The sequence below is a fragment of the Lepisosteus oculatus genome, chromosome 2 (assembly GCF_040954835.1).
Source record: "Lepisosteus oculatus isolate fLepOcu1 chromosome 2, fLepOcu1.hap2, whole genome shotgun sequence".
NCBI lineage: Eukaryota > Metazoa > Chordata > Actinopteri > Semionotiformes > Lepisosteidae > Lepisosteus > Lepisosteus oculatus.
Window position 1 is genome coordinate 63,115,629 of NC_090697.1, and position 18,090 is coordinate 63,133,718.

At 36.8% G+C, this 18,090-nt stretch overlaps 1 protein-coding gene across 2 annotated transcripts in view; it reads right to left on the reverse strand.

The window, feature by feature from the left end:
• LOC102689301 (transmembrane protein 230) overlaps positions 1-18,090 on the reverse strand; it is an 89,522-nt gene that overhangs the window by 37,246 nt on the left and 34,186 nt on the right. The gene's annotated exons all lie outside the window — the stretch shown is intronic.

An 18,090-nucleotide genomic window follows, 5' to 3' on the forward strand; every position in this document is an offset into this window, starting at 1 on the left:
AGAAGACAAACTTCAAATAGCCCATGCCATCATGCCTCTCCTTGCTGGTGGATATATCTCAGATGTTCAGATCAGCTTGGGTACAGCTCACATGCAATAGGGATTGTTTCTCAATCAGTGTTTTACTTCATACAGGTACCCAGGTGAGCATTGTGGGTTGCATGAGGAAATAAAAATACCAGCCCATCCAGAGAGTAAAATCTGCAGCCAAACTAAAAGGCAAATGCTAAGCTTTGATTTTGCTGCAGTGAATGGGATTTTGCTGCACAAAGCCGTGCCTACCTTAATCAGTCTTCTTCAAAAAGCTAAGGGAATTAAAGTACAGTAGTAAAGTGGAGCAGACCAATGCTATGAGTGTTACCCAGAACCTGAGCCCTTAGGAAGAATTTGCCCTAGTAAAAACAGGGGCTTGGGATGTTATAATTTCACATTGAGAAGCTGTTCACGTCAATGAATGTTAAATATCTTTCAAATCTGAACCATAAAAGGCAGTTGTGTTATTTGAATCTAGTAAAAGCAGTGCCCATCTGGAGCAAACAGACATTTCTTAAGCCTTTTTAAGACCTGGTTGATTTCCATGATGTTCCTCTTTTTGAGTTGGCAGGTATATACAAGCCATGAAATAAAACTGCCCCACTGAGCTGTTGTAAGTTGTGCCTAGTCCTTTACAATGTAAAGTACAAGTTAAATTTCAGAAAGCTAGTGTGTATGCTGAAATTGTAAACTCCATATCGAACTCCAGTAATGAATGCATTGCTAAAGAAAGAGCTTTGTAGCACCCCACTATAGGCATGTTATCTGGTAGAGGAAAAAAGAGTCAGTCTGATGTTGTTTGCAGTCAGCACTCTTTTTCCTGAGACAGTGATGCGATTGAGTATGTATTGCAATGTATTCCCAGCCTATAGATAAGAATTACCGTAAAAGATAATATGATAATAAAAGATAATCCCTGTCCAGAGAACTCATGGGTCTGTATCAAAATCACTCTACCAAAAATAAAAAAGAAGCACAGTTTTAAAAAAAAGAAAATGAAAACAGAAAAAAAGAATTAAAGTTAAAAAAAAGTGTAAGTGTATACAAGATGGAGAACTGTATAGTTAAAATCTTCCAATTCATCCCCTGTTGTGTGGACTTTAGGGGTATATAAAATATTGAATACAGAATGCTTAACTGGAAGAATGTGCCCCACTGACATCCACTGCAATGGACTGATGATTAATGATGGCAGCAATGAAATGAATTCTAAAGTTTACAGAACCATTTTGCCTATTCTTGTGCAAGAAAATGCTTCTATACTTATTGGGTGGCACTTCACCATGCAGCAACGAATGAATACAACCAGTGCAACCAAGGAGATCATTAAATGAAAAAAGGAGAAAAGCTTAGGCTAGAAAAGTCAATCTCCACATTTATATCCAATTGAGCATGCATCTTACATGCTGAACAAAGCCTGAAGTCCAGGAATAACCATCAAAATGATCTATTAGAATAATAAGTCAAAGTTGCTGCAGCAAAGGATCCCAAAAGATTACACTCTGGTGAGCTAATGCAACCAAATATTGACTTTTATACTCTGACATTTACCTAGTGCGATTGTATTCCAATATTTGTGATCAGTTGTTGCACACAAAATAGAGTGTTTTAGTTCTAATATGATGTAAACAAACATTTGCATGAAATAACAAAAATAAAAAATATATACTTACCATTCATATTGATCTCAGGATCATGAATACAAAGGGACAATTTTTCAACTTGTTGTCCATGTATCTTTGGTGGGACCCGCATATACTAGAAAATGAAAATGAACTCCATCTTGTATCCATTTATTCTAATGCATTTTGCATGATACTGCAATAGAAACTATTTTGAATTAAGTGTTCCAAAGTTTATCCCACGTAATTAACTTTTAATTCACCACAATATTGTATTACTCATGCTATGATTAATTAAGGTATTTAATTTGGTGGGCTGGGAAGTCCTATTGCTCTTTTAACAAATACTTATCTTTGAAATTTAAGAAATAAAACACAGTAGTTAGCTATGGCCTGTAGTTTTCCACATTTACATTTAAGAGAAAGCACATGTCACTATACTGTAACTATTATTGCTCTCCCGTGTTAAGACTGCTCCTTCTACCAATCCCTTCTGGTAATGAAGTTTGTATGTTGTGAATCACAAGCCTTAGACTTTATCAACTTTAAAGCTGGACCAATTATGCTAATAATTATAAGGAATAGAAAGAGCAACAAGTTCAAAGAGAGGTAAGTAAAAACAAAATATAAAAATAAATATGGTACTAACACTTGTTTTACCTGTGCTGGGCTGGGAAAAAGTGATTTTAACTGAAAAACTGTAAAACAATTGAGTTACAATAAATGTTCCAAACAGCTTTTAGATTATTTTAAGTACTGTAGCTATTGCATGGGTAATAATTTCCACTCTTCAAACTCCACATAATGCCTGGGTTCTGAAGGTTAGAGTCTTCTCATGCAGTACCATTACAGAGACCAGCAAAAGTTTCACATTTTGCTTCAAAACCTGTATTTTCACTGCGAGGTTTTAGTGTATAATTTAGTTTTTGATTTCACAGTTTTCTGTACAGTATGCATACAGTACATGAAGATATATAAGTATACGAATTACATTGTATAATTAATTGAATTATCCTCATGATATCAATATAGAACTGGTGATTAGGAGGCGAGGAGCAGTGAACATTTGCTTTGTGTACATTATTTTTATTGCGTATGCCCAGTAAGTGAGTCATTTGCCACATTTTTCAATGCCATTAATCTGTAAAGGGCAAAAACTGTGGAATCTGGCCAGACTTCTCTTGAAGGGCTTAGCTGTCATCACACTGAAAAACAAGTTTGTTCTTTTCACACACTTAATCAGAAGCCCTGATATTCCCACACAGAATTGTATCTTGCTGAATAAAAGCGTTTAATATAATTGAGCGTCTGTTTCACCGAGCTTTACATTCTACAGTAGGTCTGTGACTGCAAGCCCACTCTTAATAAACAGTTATCTGAAAAGTTGTTGCACAATTATTATTTCATGTACACATCAACAGGAACATGGTGTAGAAGCATTCTGATGGTTTTGTCTTCAATAGCAATTCAAACTACGTTTCTGGACTTCATTGTTTAGGCTGCAAGCACTTTCATTCTGATTCAATGTAAATATGAACACATCTTTTTTAGACAATGGTTGTCAAAGGAGCCACAGTTTCAGGACTAGCTATGTCTACCGTTTGCTTCAATAACTTTTTGACCTAACCTGAATACAGCTCTTACCTTGGGAAATGAAATTCCACGCTCTGATAAACTTCCACTCAAGCTTTGCAAAGGTTTTTGGAGGCCACAGCCTTGATGGTCAGTGTTGTACTAGGTACTGTACACTTTATGGCATTTAAATCTTCCTTCTTAAGGAAAAGCACATTAACCTGTTTAATTTGATTCTGAAGGATGTGCTGGTCAATGCAGTAAATCTTCATGTGATTGTAAGCAAGATGTGGCCATTGAACAGATCACTGAGAATGGATTCCTCTTATTGAGAGGCCCCAGGTACTACTGGCACCAATCCTACAACGTAGGATGTATTGACAAAGTGATTATGAAAGTGCATCATTCTGGGGAAATAATGGACAGTTGTGTGGCCCACAAAAACGTCTTCTCTTATTGCAATTAGTCATTGTACACATTTTGAAAAGTCTTACAACAAAGAAAACTGAGGTGCTCTAGGATTTGATTCTGATGCCATGACATATGATTACAGTATATGGCTTATGACATAATATGAGCATAATAAAAAAAAAAACATCAGACATCTAAAATTTTCCAGTTTTTGCACTTCATACAAGTATTTAATGAAAGAGCAAAAGTCAACCCTGCTGTAAAATGAGCATAGCTGACTTAGGGAAATACAATGAGCTGAACTTAATGATTCACTGAGAAAATGTATCACATTGCTTTAGAATATCATGTTTTGCAAATTTTATTAAAAATATTTTGTCTTACACAGAACTTTAGAAGATAACCTGACTCTTCTTCACACTTATTTATGCATCACGCTCCTTTCATACCAGAACAGTAATTTACTCTTCACTATTCCTTGAACTTAGTCAGTAATGTCCATCATGTAAAGCGGTGATAGAAATTATTCACAGCACCCTTCACTCTCCCTGACAAACACATGTCTACATACCCCAGTGAACTGTTAATGATACCCTTTCTACAGAACTTCAGTGTGACCTGAAATACAGTACCTCTTCCATATAGAAAAACATCTCCATTGCCAAAACCCAGGCTTCTTACCTATGAATATTTATATGGTTGTGGTCAAGAGGACTGAGAAGGGCTACACTAAGAAAAGGCAATAAATCAGAAAACAATTTTAAATTACAGAGTCATGATGATTTAAGTTTGTTGCAGAGTAGTGCAAAGGGTACTACTCCTGCTTTGCAGAGCTGGGGCCCTGGGTTCAATTCTGGACCTAGTGTGATATCTGCATTGAGTTTGTATGTGCTCTTTCTCTTTGAGTAGGTTTTCTTCTGTGCTCCTGTTTTCTCCCACAATCAGACATAATGATAGATTAATTAGCTTCTGGGAAAATTGGCCCTGGTGTGAGTGTGTGTCTGTGTGTGCCTCAGTGATGGACTGGCATCCAACTCAGTGTGTATCCCACCTTGTGCCCTTTGCTGGTCAGAATAGGCTCTGCGCCCCTGTGTTGGATAAAGTGGTTAGAGAATGGATGGATGGATGATAATTTAATAGAGCTCTGCATTTTTCATTGAGCAGCACCAGTATTTAAATATTACAGACAACCAAGTAAAGTATAATTAATGGTGTGTAATAAATATAGTCAAGTATATTAACAGCAAAACTAAACCACTATCAGGCAATTGTAATGAAACCAGAATCGAATAAACATAATGGAGAGTGATGATAGAGACAGGAAAGATGGAAGAGTGTAGGGCATTCTAGTACTAAACGTCAAAAAATAGTACTCAAGCACTGGAACTTAACCTAGATGAATCAAGGACCCCTCCATCTAAAGTGCCTTGAAAAATTTTCACCCCGTTTCCTTTATGTGTCACTTTGTGAATTACATATGATGGATACACATTATTAAACTGAATATTCTTAATCAAGATGTGAATGCTCAAACTTTTAAGATTGAAACACATTCACCATAATTACAAAAATACTCATAATGCACCATGTTAGGAGAAAGCTTGCAGACCAACAAATAATGATAATAATTACAATTTAACTGTATGAGGAAATTAATAACATACATATAAAGGAAGAAGCAGTGTTCACGTGAGATTGATCTATTCTCATAAAGACTAGGAAAATCAATAGGAATGTCAGCTGCAGAAACTGAAATATATGATGTGAATAATGATTGCTCCTTACTCAGTTTGTCAGAGCACCTACTAGAGGGATGTCTGTATCGATCAAGCCTTTCCAAACAATCAAGATAAAGCAGAGGTTAGAGAACAACTGGGGAGCTATGATTAATATAAGGTGTGCTTTGAGGCATAATTTGAAACAGTTATGCACGGGCGAGAGAGAGTTTGCAGTCTTCAGTCACCTCCGACAACCGGGCGCATTTGCACGTGGAATTGAACACTTCCCAGGGCTGTTCGGACTTGCATGGGCTGATAGTTCCAAACCATCGGCCTCAAATTAATGGGTGCCAATACCAACAAACCCAGGATATATAAACCCTGTTCTGCCACTGATCCAGTGCTCTATCATTGAGTTACCTTCCAAACTGGGTAATGCTCTCATCAGAGCACTGGATCAGTGGCAGAACAGGGTTTAAATATCCTGGGTTTGTTGGATATCTCAGCCTGAATCCTGCCTGAAAGATTTCCTGTCTATCCTGAACCTCTGCCTGTCTACAGCCTGTTGCTTTCACCAAGTACCAGCCTGGTGAAATATTTCTACACTCCTCACCCGTAATTCTGCATGGCAGTTTAGCCACCCTGTATGGATCAGCCTAGAAAGCTATATTCATCGTTTTTCACAGATCAGTCCCATCTCTAACCACTTTCCATCCTGCTTCAGCAACTCTGTTGACCTTCATTCCCCATCCTGCTTCAGCAATCCCTGTCAGTCTTCGTTCATCTCCTCGTTCATGGCCTTCACTCTGCTCTTTGGTTCATCAGCCTGTTAGCGAGACAACTAGGAGCAGCTCTGTTTGCCACATCCTAACTGAAACTGTTCAGGTAAAATCCAGATCAAAGATGTACAATTTCAGGAAAACCAATTATGAACGAATGGGGCAGAGCTCAGGAAGCAGAATAAAATAGGATAGATATGGAATCAGTAAAGAATGGGTAGAAACAAAGATATTCTGTTTGAACCACATAATATAATTTTTCCAAGAGTAAATAAATCAGAGGCCAGAAAGCAGTGACACAAAGGATTTAATAAAGTGATTTAAAAACGAAGAAAGGAAGCAATTTACAAAATGCTTAAAAAAGCATCATTTTAAAATAAGAGGAATACAATGTATTGCAACCACAGGTAAAAAGTATATTGGGCAAGGCCAAGAGAGAAATGAAAAATAATGCAGTTTGGCAATGGAAGCTTAAACAGCTGCTTTATTTCAAGAGCCAGAGAGCAGTAAAAGATTACTGTAAGTGAAAAGTATTTGGGACAATAATGGGAAATTTATTGATGATGTAAGCAGAAAGGAAAGTGTCTTGTGTATTGAATATATTTCACTTCAGCTGTTCCCCAAAAGGACAAATCAACACCATACTCCAGCTGAGGAAATACATACAGTACAGTAGTTCCATATTAAATAATAGTAATACAGTATTAGAGGCATAGTGGTTGCAGGTACTAGAAATACCATAGATAAATCTTAAGAACTTGATGGTATTCTACCAACTGAATGTAAAAAAAACAAGAGATGCTATTCATAGGCCATGAATAAAATTCTAAGATTTGCACATCATCATGCTCAAGCATAAACCAGATGGATGAGATTCTTGCCTCAATCAGCTATCAGCAACAACTACATGTAGAACTAATTGGCTACAACAACTAGCATGGGGTATCCAAATGAGCTAGATATGCCTGATGACCTCTTCTCCTTCATAACCTTTATGTTCTTATGTCACCGTTAATACAGTCACCATGCAAATCTGCACGGCAGCCAGCTTGCACAACCCAGGAGCAAAAATTAAGATACTCAAGTGCAGTCAGCCTTCCAAAATGTGTGCCACTTTTAGTCACACCCCTCCGTGCTTCTATCGAACAGGAATCATGAAATGAGCCTTCAGTGTTTGTGTCTGTGATAATGGACTTGAAAATTACTTAGTCATGTGCTTGCACCTCATTTGGGCTACATTATCACACAGTAATAGATCTGCAGTTTCCCTGTATGATCAATGATGCACAAAACCCTGAGAGGCACAAGACATAATGGTACGTAAACACTGTTCATGGCTGTCACAACTTATTTTTAATACACTCAATGCAGCTCTTAATGCTGTTGTCTGTTCTAGCACATTATCTCAAGAAGCAAAACATCTCACTTCCTCCATGTCATAATACAATAATACTCTTCTCTGTGAATGTCTTAGACATTTTACATTGTTCTGCTCTATTGACTCAGTTTTTTTTCTTTATAATGCATAAAGTCATTATATGACAATCTTAAACTGCACTGTTATCTGTTTTCAGATAACAGGTCATCCTGATAGATATATATTTTGTGGAACAAAAAGCTGCCTTTTAACACTATGGATATCTAGAGGAGCAAACCAATGATGCTAATGACCAGGTTCACCTAAAATAATCAAATTAGATTTGATTGGTGAAAGTGATGGATTGGCTAATTCACATTGACTGTCCATGTGCAGCTTACTTTGAATTGTTCCATAGAAGTTTTTGAAGACGTTGATTAATGTGCGTTACAACGTGCAAAATGCACTCATAATGGTGAATTTATTACAATGAAACACCAGTGAAAGCTTCGGTAATCTGTTGATGCTCAAAAAAATAAGAAAGCTCACAAATAAGAGGAGGCCATGCATCCCATCTAACCCATTTGGTAGGTAGTAGTAAATGATCTTAAAATTGATTTTAGGGTCTTATCCAGTCTTGAATGAAACCAGGGTTTTGGCTTCAATAAAACAAAAAGTACTTCCTGTTCTTGGTTTTCAGTGCAGTTCTGTAGCTTCCATTTGTATCCTCTGGTTTGAGTTTCAGAGTTCATGTGTTTTGGCTACGTGTAATGGCATGTTTTGGCTCCTGATCATCTTGTAAGTGCCTAAGACTTGTGTACAGCAATGTATTTCAAGGGTGATGCTTTAGGTAATCCCCTTAATTCATGTAAGGGGAAGAATATTTGTCCTGACAGAGGGTCAAGGAAAATAACCTTCCTCATTTGGGTTTGTGGGTGTCCAAGGTAAACATCCAGATTACCCACTGCAGAATTAAAAGAATGCTATTTTCCCACCACTGGAAAAGGGGAGATTTTTATGTAAAGGCTTTCCACTTCCATCCAAGTCAACAGACTTTTGAGCAATAAATCGTAAATTTATTTTGGTGGTGAAAGACATTCTAGTCCTATAGTCCCTATATCCATACAGAACTTTATAGTTTCCCTCATTTTGGAAGGGGATATTTCAGTTTAATAGCACCATAAAATCATATTTTTTAAAGAAGTGAGCCAATTGCCTTCAGCCAATTTTACCACATAACATTAGTTCTGTCTGCTCTGAATATATTGTTTTGCATGACAGTCTTGTTTTTTCCTTTTTGTAATGGATGAGAATATATTTTACTTAAAAGCCGATATTTTAACCATTCAGTACGATGAGCCACATATTTTTTCCTTGCAATTTTTAATTAAGCTGTGTTTCAATCTAAAAGTATGTTTAGAAAAAAAGCAAAAAGATTAATTGTTATGTGTGAGGAGAGTCAATGCCTTCTTAATCCTCAGATAAATTAAAAATGAGATTACTCTACATAAATTATTTTTGGGTAAAACAATTGATTTTTTTTTATCTAAGAGTTATCCAGTCATTCCTTGAAGAATCATCTAAGATCTTAACTAAGCATTCCTTGAAAAATCAAAGAATGATCTTCAACAAAATGATAAGATAATTAATTCTAGACACTTTGTGTAATGTAATGTTTTCTATGTGCTGTCCTAAATGCACTTCCTCAAAATTAAAAAATCCCACATGTGCTCTTGGGTCCTGCATTTATTGTTGTGTAGGAATTAGTATTTTGATTATTTGCATCAGCTTCCAGAGTAAAATGAAAGATCAGCTTCTTCTGTTCAAGACTGAACAGAACCTAAATTTACATGTTTATCCACAGTGAAATACATACTCCAAAAATACCTTATACTACATGTCTTGTACATCTACAAGACATAGCTGCCTTCACAACTTACAGAAGTGTTCAAAAGATAATATGCAAATAAAAAACGTTTGTTGTGTATACAATCAGTACTGTCAAGCAATTTAATGTGTTATACAGTACCAAGGGCTCTGAGGAAAATACTAAAATGATATACAGCCTATATTTATTATTACTTTAGAAATAACTAATGCAATAGTTATATGATGTCACCATAAATACTTTTAACAAACCAAGAATGTTCTGAAGGTATTAAGGGGATCAAGGATAAAGAAAAAAAATAAAGTTCAAGATGTATCCATTTACATCAATGAGGGGCATTTTAAACCAAATAAAACCAACATTGTCAGCAATGACTGAAACTACATACGCAAGAACTCATACACTTGTTAATAGTTTCCTTATCATCAAATTTCCATTTTGAAATGAGAAGCTTTTAATTTAACTTTCAGAGGTTACCTTAGGAATTTTATATTCTAACTTTAAATATAGCAAAACTGTAGGACATAATAATCATATAGAAATTAAAATATTATATAGATAATATATAACAAAGACAGGTTACTTATACTGTATGGTTAAACAGAGAAATCCTTAAGCCAAGCATATTAAAGCCAGCAAATATAAAATAAAGAGACATACCGTACTGTATAGTAGTCTAATTTAACAAGTTTAGATGTTGAGATGTCTGAGCACAGAATTATTTTTGGGTTGATGAATACCAGAATTTGGCTTGTACAAACACTACGAAGAATGTGAGCACTTTCATTGAATATATTGATTCATTATTCTGACCTTAAACCTGTCTCTCCGACTGTAATATATTTTCTTTCTATATAAACAACCCTCCTCTACTCATACTAATATGTGCCAATATTTGACAAATCAACATGTTTTCATTAAATGTGATAAGCCAACAAGCCACAAACACAGGACTTACTTCAATTTAAATTAAATATCTGGACTTTCCCCTGCATTTTTATTTCAAAGAAAATTATAGCCACATTCACAATGAATGAAGGCTTCACAAAAGAAAAAAATAGACTGGGCTGCCAGTTTTCAAGTTATTTCTGTCCTCTCTGCCTCCGTTTAAAGCTGGATTTAGTTTTCTCACATTTGTTTCTTAATTAATTCACAGATGTCAAAAGGTGATGAAACAAGCTCATGTATCTCTCTAGCTCCACAAAACTTGAAACTAATTGCTTTACACCCACTGTAAAGTTGCTTCACTTCACTCCACTGCTCATTTCAGAAAATAAGAAAACAAATGATAAAACATACAGTAAATATTAAATGACAATCAGGGGGGTATATGTATTTCCATTTAAAGAGGTAATATTTAAATTTAAATTATGATATTGGGTAATTAACTTGTTAGATCAGTGAACCTGCTTGCTGGTCCCTCTCTCCCCACATAATATGAAAAGGGGTATAGTGGAGAGGATGAAATGAATACTGTACATTGAGTTAGTTTGTAGGTTCACGTTTGAGACATGAACAGATCAATTCAATTTCTAATTAATTGTTACATTTCTTGCTTTGGGAAAATGAGCAGTCGGCTTGACTCTGGCAGAGTACACACAGCCAGAGGCGTTTCCTTTTCTTTCTGGCAGCATTAAGCTTTTGGATCAGTGATGCATGGCTTTGCTCCAAGAGAGACGCTGTCCTGGAAGGTTTGCAGGTCTCTTTAAGTCATTGCCAGCTTAAGCCATGGGTGAAATGATCACAGTTATTTGAATATCCCAGAAATTAATTCATTTGTAGTAGGTACATATATTAAGAGCAAGGACTGGATCAATAAAAAACTGCAGATGTTGTGGAATCCCAACGCACCCCCACTAGAGATATTCTGGAACACTGGCAGGGTACTGCAGATTTGCATGGAACTGTGTCTCATCATATCTTCTCCTCGCACCTACTGTAGTTAATTTGACAATCTGCAGAAAAATGTTTTTTCTGGCTAGAGAAATTGATTAAAAACAAGTAAAAAATTACTCGACTTCTTCACCCTGCCTAAGCAGATCCTACAGTATAGCTTAGTTAATTAACAGTTTAAGCCGATAGCTCTTCTGGAGGTCCTGACAAGGTGCCCGCAGGGCTGAGAATGATGGCTTCCACGTGATGGGAAGATTGCGGATGTTCTTTTTCACATATTTGAGCTGTGACTGACTCTATTACTGACGTGCCCTTTTCTCATGGCAGCACTGTGCTCTTGTTTAATTTACATATTTTGTCACTGATTTGGTCCAATTTCTTCTTTTAAACCAACACGAGAACACGGGAGCATGCAGATACCTTTCTGAAATAACCACCTGAAGAATAACCAGTTTTAGGCCTTTTTTTTCTATTTTAATGTTATATGAAGAATATTTTAACAGAAACGTTTTTTTTAATAATTCTAGAATTCTCAACTTTCCTTCTCTACCCTCTCAATTGTAAATTATACATAATGAGAACAGAGACTCAGAGACTCACCCTCCTAAAACACACTGACCAGAATCATTCAATAAGCAACATACTACAAGTTCTGTGTTGCCAAACAGGGGATTTTGTGTTGACTGGAGGAATGGCAAATCTCTCACTGATACCACTGCTAACTTGCAAATGCCTGGAATGTTCCAAAAAAGCCAGACCTGGTTGATTGAAACCCACCCTGTCTGTTCTTACCCAAGCATGCAAAGCTTGGGTGATTCATCTCTCTGTTAAGAACCATAAACCATGATGTCCAGTTCTCAAGTTGTCATTATGCACTGAAGTTTTCTCTGGTTAAGACACTTAGGATCTCCAGTTTTTGAGCTATAAGAGATGACTGAATTATATACTGCAGTTCAGTTGTAAAATTTATAACAAGCTTCTTATGGGGATTTTTTCTTGCAAGGGTGTAAGCAGTGTTCATATCAGTAGCCTGAGGAAACCAGCCTTTCAGATTAGCAAGTCTGACATTGATTAGGGCTTCTTCAGAGTTCTAGTGTTCAGAGGTGTGGCTTAAACTGTAGTTCAAACTGCTGATCAAAGCTCAGAGCTGTGCAAAAGTATAGAGACAGCAAAGTTAAAACCAGTGATTTTTCCCTTTATAAACAAGCAATTTGTATTTATGATCATGAAATTAATATGAATAAGAACTAAAATATAATATGTTTTATTTTGGGGTAGTTACATGCATACGGTAGATTATTATTTTAAGACAAAAACATGTGCAACCCCATGATTTCCATTAGCCTTAAGTATTAGAACACTTTAAGTAAATGTCAGACTGTAAAAGTCAATATTTGGTTTCATACCCCTTTGAGGCAATAACTACATAACATCATGGAGCTTACCATACTCTTTGTGTTATGAGATGCTTTGTTCTGTTGCTGCCATCATTAGTTACATCAAGCAAATCAGTTTTAGCCCAGGCCTGACATTACCTCCACTGTTCTTCACAGATGAGGTGGAACTCTTTAAAACATCTGCACTCCATTTATTTCTCTACAACATATCCTTTTGTCATCTTGCTAAAGTTTTATTTTAGTTTCAACTGTCCATAAAACATCCGTCCTGGCTCAAATGAGTATTTTCAAGTACAATCTGAAGCTTGGTGGAGGTAAGGTCATGGCTTGGTAAGCATGGTCATCTCTAGAACTGGCTCATTTGTCATTTATTTTAATGACATAATCACAGACACTAATTGTTTGAACATTTACTTTTTGTAGAGGACAGGAGGTATGAGCTGAGCAATCAGTGATTTATTATACAGCATTACACTCCAAAACTTGTTGCAAAACTTGTTAACCCTAACAATATCTATACCGTTATGCTACTATTTAATGTCTGACAAACAGAAGTGAAACATTGTAGCACTATGCGACATTCTAGCCTTTAATTAATGGTGCACTTACTGTTTTTTGTGCTTTTATGCTACGGTTACATGCACCATTTGCATCTTGAGATTCTAAGTCACTTTGGATAAAAGCATTGGCCAAATGAATAAATGCAAATGTAAACATTGCATTAGGACCCAAAATGCCACCCACTACAATCCCAAATGAACCTGTAATTACACACTTAATATTCAGAGGAGGGGTATGGAACTGATTTTCACCTAAATTACAGAGCTACTGTATTGCAGGCAGACTAAAATTGTAGTATGCATTACGTTTGATACATGACACAAGGATTAATAATTCTTCTCTTGCAAAAAGTGCCCTGAGGTTCTCTCTTTTTTGCAATATGGACAACACTTCAATGTAAGCAATTTTATAGTGCTTTATAATGTACAGCACTGGCCAGTGGCACTCATATTAACAGGACATTTTTTCAGTGTAACCATGTGACTGAGACAGCCCAATGCCAGACAGGAACTCTAACAAACTTGTGTGCTTCCCTGTCAAACCATGATCTGTTTGCCCACTTCAAGGCACTCCATCAGCATGCATTGAGACTCTTGGTCTATGATAAGGGCAAATTGCACTGTAGCTTTTATGTGGAGTTTTTTGTTCTCTGGTTCATTTATGTTGTGGTGCTTAAAGTCAAACTGTAACATATAGTTCTGATTTGTGAAAACGCTTATGAGAAAGCTACAAGAGCCACATGCCAGGAGGAAAAGAATCACTCCAATGTTTCTTCTCATTTTTGTTTATATTCAGGGGTTTCCACTATAGTATCTGTATAACTACTCTAATGAAAATGCTTTCTGCTTTGACTTCAATTTAAATCCATTATCTCTGGGACTTGCACAGCCAGAGGTTCTATTTTCTTATTCATTAAAACTAATGAAGCCTTAGTTAAAAATATGGCAACAGTTTGTTGTTCTAATTTCCTTCTTCTACAAGGCTCTTACCAAACAGCAGCTTGGTTTCTTGATTTAAGTGGAGGCTATTGCTATCTAAATGTAATCTAGAGCTCTGACAGGGTGGTATGTGTGGACTTTCCTTTCCACAACAAATGTGGCAATTTTCAGCATCATTTTTCACGAAAAGAGAAAGGTAATAATGAACTTCAAATCCTATATTGTGAGTAGATCTTTAGTACCCCTACACATGCACACAGATACTGTTTATTATAGTCAGCCTGAGCTGAAAAAGCTGGCTTCTTTTTAAAAACCTCACTTCATGTGTTTGCAAAAAAGTACACACTGAATATAAACTACTCAGATACTAGTCTGCAGCAATCAAATATTGCCAATGCAGGACCCACTATAATGCAGAGACCAGAGCTATGCAGTGCTGAAGATTGTTTTATTACCAGAATAATTTCAACAAGTTGATGATTCTTTATTTTAAGAAGATAAGGATCAATAGGAAAAAGGGCTTGTCATGGAGATCAAGGCATTCTCGACAAAAATAGAAAGAACACAAAAGAAACCATGCAAACAGGGACGTTTGACTGAACTATTTTAAACGTAATGTAAAATGTTATCTTAAAAAAAAACCCAAACTGTACTATTCAGTACTCAAACTGCAGATAACAATGGTCCATTGCTCAACTGTCAGCAAAAATGAATGGATTTCGATCGTTGTGAGGTGATAGTCTTCCTGGAGGCTTTTTTGAGTTTTATTTCTTTGTTTTTGCTTTTTGTTGTCTGATTTTTTTTTTTATAGAAAGAGAAAAAAAAGAATCGTGATGACAGAGAGGAGAGACACAGAGTGACTGAATATAGGGATGGCTTGTGAGACTTGGCCTGCAACTCTTTGAGCTGCACCACAAATCACTTAACTGAAGTCATTTGTGTCAGTACTTAGTCCAGTCCTGCCCTGGTGATAAATTTTCCTTTGGGGGTAAAAATTTTGTTCTATTATCTGAGACCTATTGTGTGTTCTCCATTTATTTTTCAATTCCTGTACATTCACAAGCTGGGCAGATGGAATGGTGAAACTGCAGCTACTGCGATAGTCTATTATGCAAAATCAGCATCTAGAGGTTGGAAAATCAGAAATTTTAATCTGAAATTGCTACTGCAAAGTCATTTATGATAGAATCTGAGTTTTATATTTCAGCTGAATGAGAGTACTAGTAGGTTCAGTATTCTCACAGTGTAACAATGGAAAAGCTGCAGTTTGAACCAGGAATGAACCAATAACAAAACTTTTACCTTAAACTACTGTATCAGTTATACAGTATGCTACATACCATCTCCAAGAACACCAGTCACATCAGGAAGAATTATATTTGAAAGGCGGTAAAAACTAAAATTATACAATTAGAAAAATATAATTAATCCATCCAATTCTTACTGCCTCACCCAATTCAGGGTTGTGGGGAAGCCTATCCTGGCAAGCAATAGGCACGAGATGTGATACACTCAGACTCATGACACTGGTACAGACACAGATACAGACTGGCATTTACAGTACTCACACCAGAAGCCAGTTAACTCCCAGTATGTCTTTGGACTGTTAGAGGAAACAGGAGCCCCCAGAGAAAACTCATGCAATCAAGGGGAGAACATACAGACTCCACACAGATAGCACCTCAGGTCCAGAATTCAACCAAGAGCCCCAATGCTGCGGTACAGCAATGCTAACCACCACATCACTGTGCTACCCAAAAAAGTAGAACCAAAAGAAAATTCAGTTAAATTTGATAATAAACCAGAGCCACAGTATTTAAAACAGTGAAAGTCAATACTTCTTACCAAGCAAGCTGAGAGCAAGTGACTTAGTATTGCATAAATTAGGTTATCAGAGAAAAAGGACTTCAGTCCAGCAGGAAACAAGATTAAATCCTCTATTCCTGTGAGGATATCTCCCGGCTTTGTTCTACTCTCAGTAAGAATTTAATAGTGTCTGCAGCACCAGGTATCTACAGAAGTAAGTAGAATAGGCAGGAGGCAGTCATTGCGTAGGTGCAGACATAATTTCAAATCACAAACAATAACCCCCAAGGTACTATTTAATAGCTGCAGTCTTTCCAGTTCAGCTCGTGTCTCCCCCTCCCCTCCCCCTTACAGTCTCCCTCTTTCTCTCCTCCATGTGTCAAGGTTGGTGTTTGAATAACAGGGACGGAATGACAGAGGCCAGTAGACCCCAATGCTGGCCTTGAACCACAAAAGGGCAGTAAACAGAGGAGAGCGGAGCACAACAGTGAGAGGTGGGGGGAGAGAAAGCAAGAGAGCAGGAAAGAGGAGGGAGACAGAAGGAGAATGCAAGAGCCATGGTGAAGGATAGAGAAAAGATGAGGGAGAGAGAGGAAGAGTGATCAGTGATCCTAATCACTAATAGCCGTCTGCTGGAGCGATGACTGCACATAGGCTGAATAAAGAATCCAGGCAGGTTGCTGTGGAGCCCAGCTCATAGAGAGGCGAGCTGTGTCACACACTCACACACACATACCCTGCCTCATCTGCAGCCAAGACCTTGCAGACCAATGACAGGCAGTGGGAACCCAGGGCTCCCCTTTTTCCCTTCGTGCCACTAAATGAGGAGGAGGGGTCATTCTCCTGTTTACCTAGGAGATAAAAGCAGAGGGTGTAGTAAACCCAAGAAAATAGAATTTACCAGCGCAGTCCTAAGGATTTCTACACTTTCTTCTTCTTAATAACAGCTATAAAAAGCTATTAATCCATCAAAATGGAGTACATTTTCCACAGGTTTTTACCTCACTAGGATTAGCAAGACCCTATAGTATGATACTTACTGTACAATGCTGCTTTCATGTACTGTATCTGTTACTGCATGGTATTATCCTTATGCTGTTACACTGTATTCTTCGTGATTTAGTGTATTTTCTTTGATATATGATACTATCTATTTTGTTTAAGCTATAGCCCCTTATTGTATTTATTAAAAGGCAGTTGCGAATCACTATTATAAGGGTGTCTGCTAAACAAGTAAACATTAAAGTTGCTAACAAGAAGTAAAAATTACTGGTACTCCTCTGACATCCACTTTGTCACCTGAGAAAATCTTAACTGCATCAGACCCAGACATATCACAACTATCTTCACTTGTCTTCAATGCCACAAACATTTAATCTGAAAAGCAATGTTTCTTTAAACAAAATGACCATATCCCATTTGGACTCAAGGTAACAACAACAACACAACTAGTCTCTGGGGTTGCCTTGCTTTTCTACATTTCGGGTTTTCCTCAACAATTGTAAGGGGACATGAGACTATTTTGAGATTTCATTCATTACAGACAGCAGAGCAAAGTCTATGGAGCTTTCTTGTGTATTACTCTCAAATCACCCACCTACACAACACAGCAATCTACAGCTGCTGTATTTCAGCACAGCCTGCAATAAGAAATTTAAAATAAATGAACTACAGAGGACTGGAAAAGTACAATATAATCCATAGAACAGCTCTGAAACACTGTGAAATTTGTTTTCGCTGTTTGTGCAATGACAATGCAAGTCTATTGTCATACTTCAAGCACAATAAAACTAATAAACTGTTTAGGTTTCATTGCAATAGTTTTCAGTGCTTTTTCCAAACTGTACAACTGAAGGTTTTCTGATCTATAAAATCGTGGAGCAAGCTTTTCATAGCTTGTACAGTGTCATACCAAACCGCTCTCTCTCAACCTTTCCACTTGCATGTGGTATTATTAGAAATATGGTATTATTAGACACGCAGAGTTAATGGAGTAAAATGGGTATGTACTGTACATAGACATACTGTAGATCTATTTGCCATCATTGCAAGTTCTGTAACAAATGTAAAAACTCTGATCATGTCATGTTTACAAATGCCGGCTTTCTACAACAG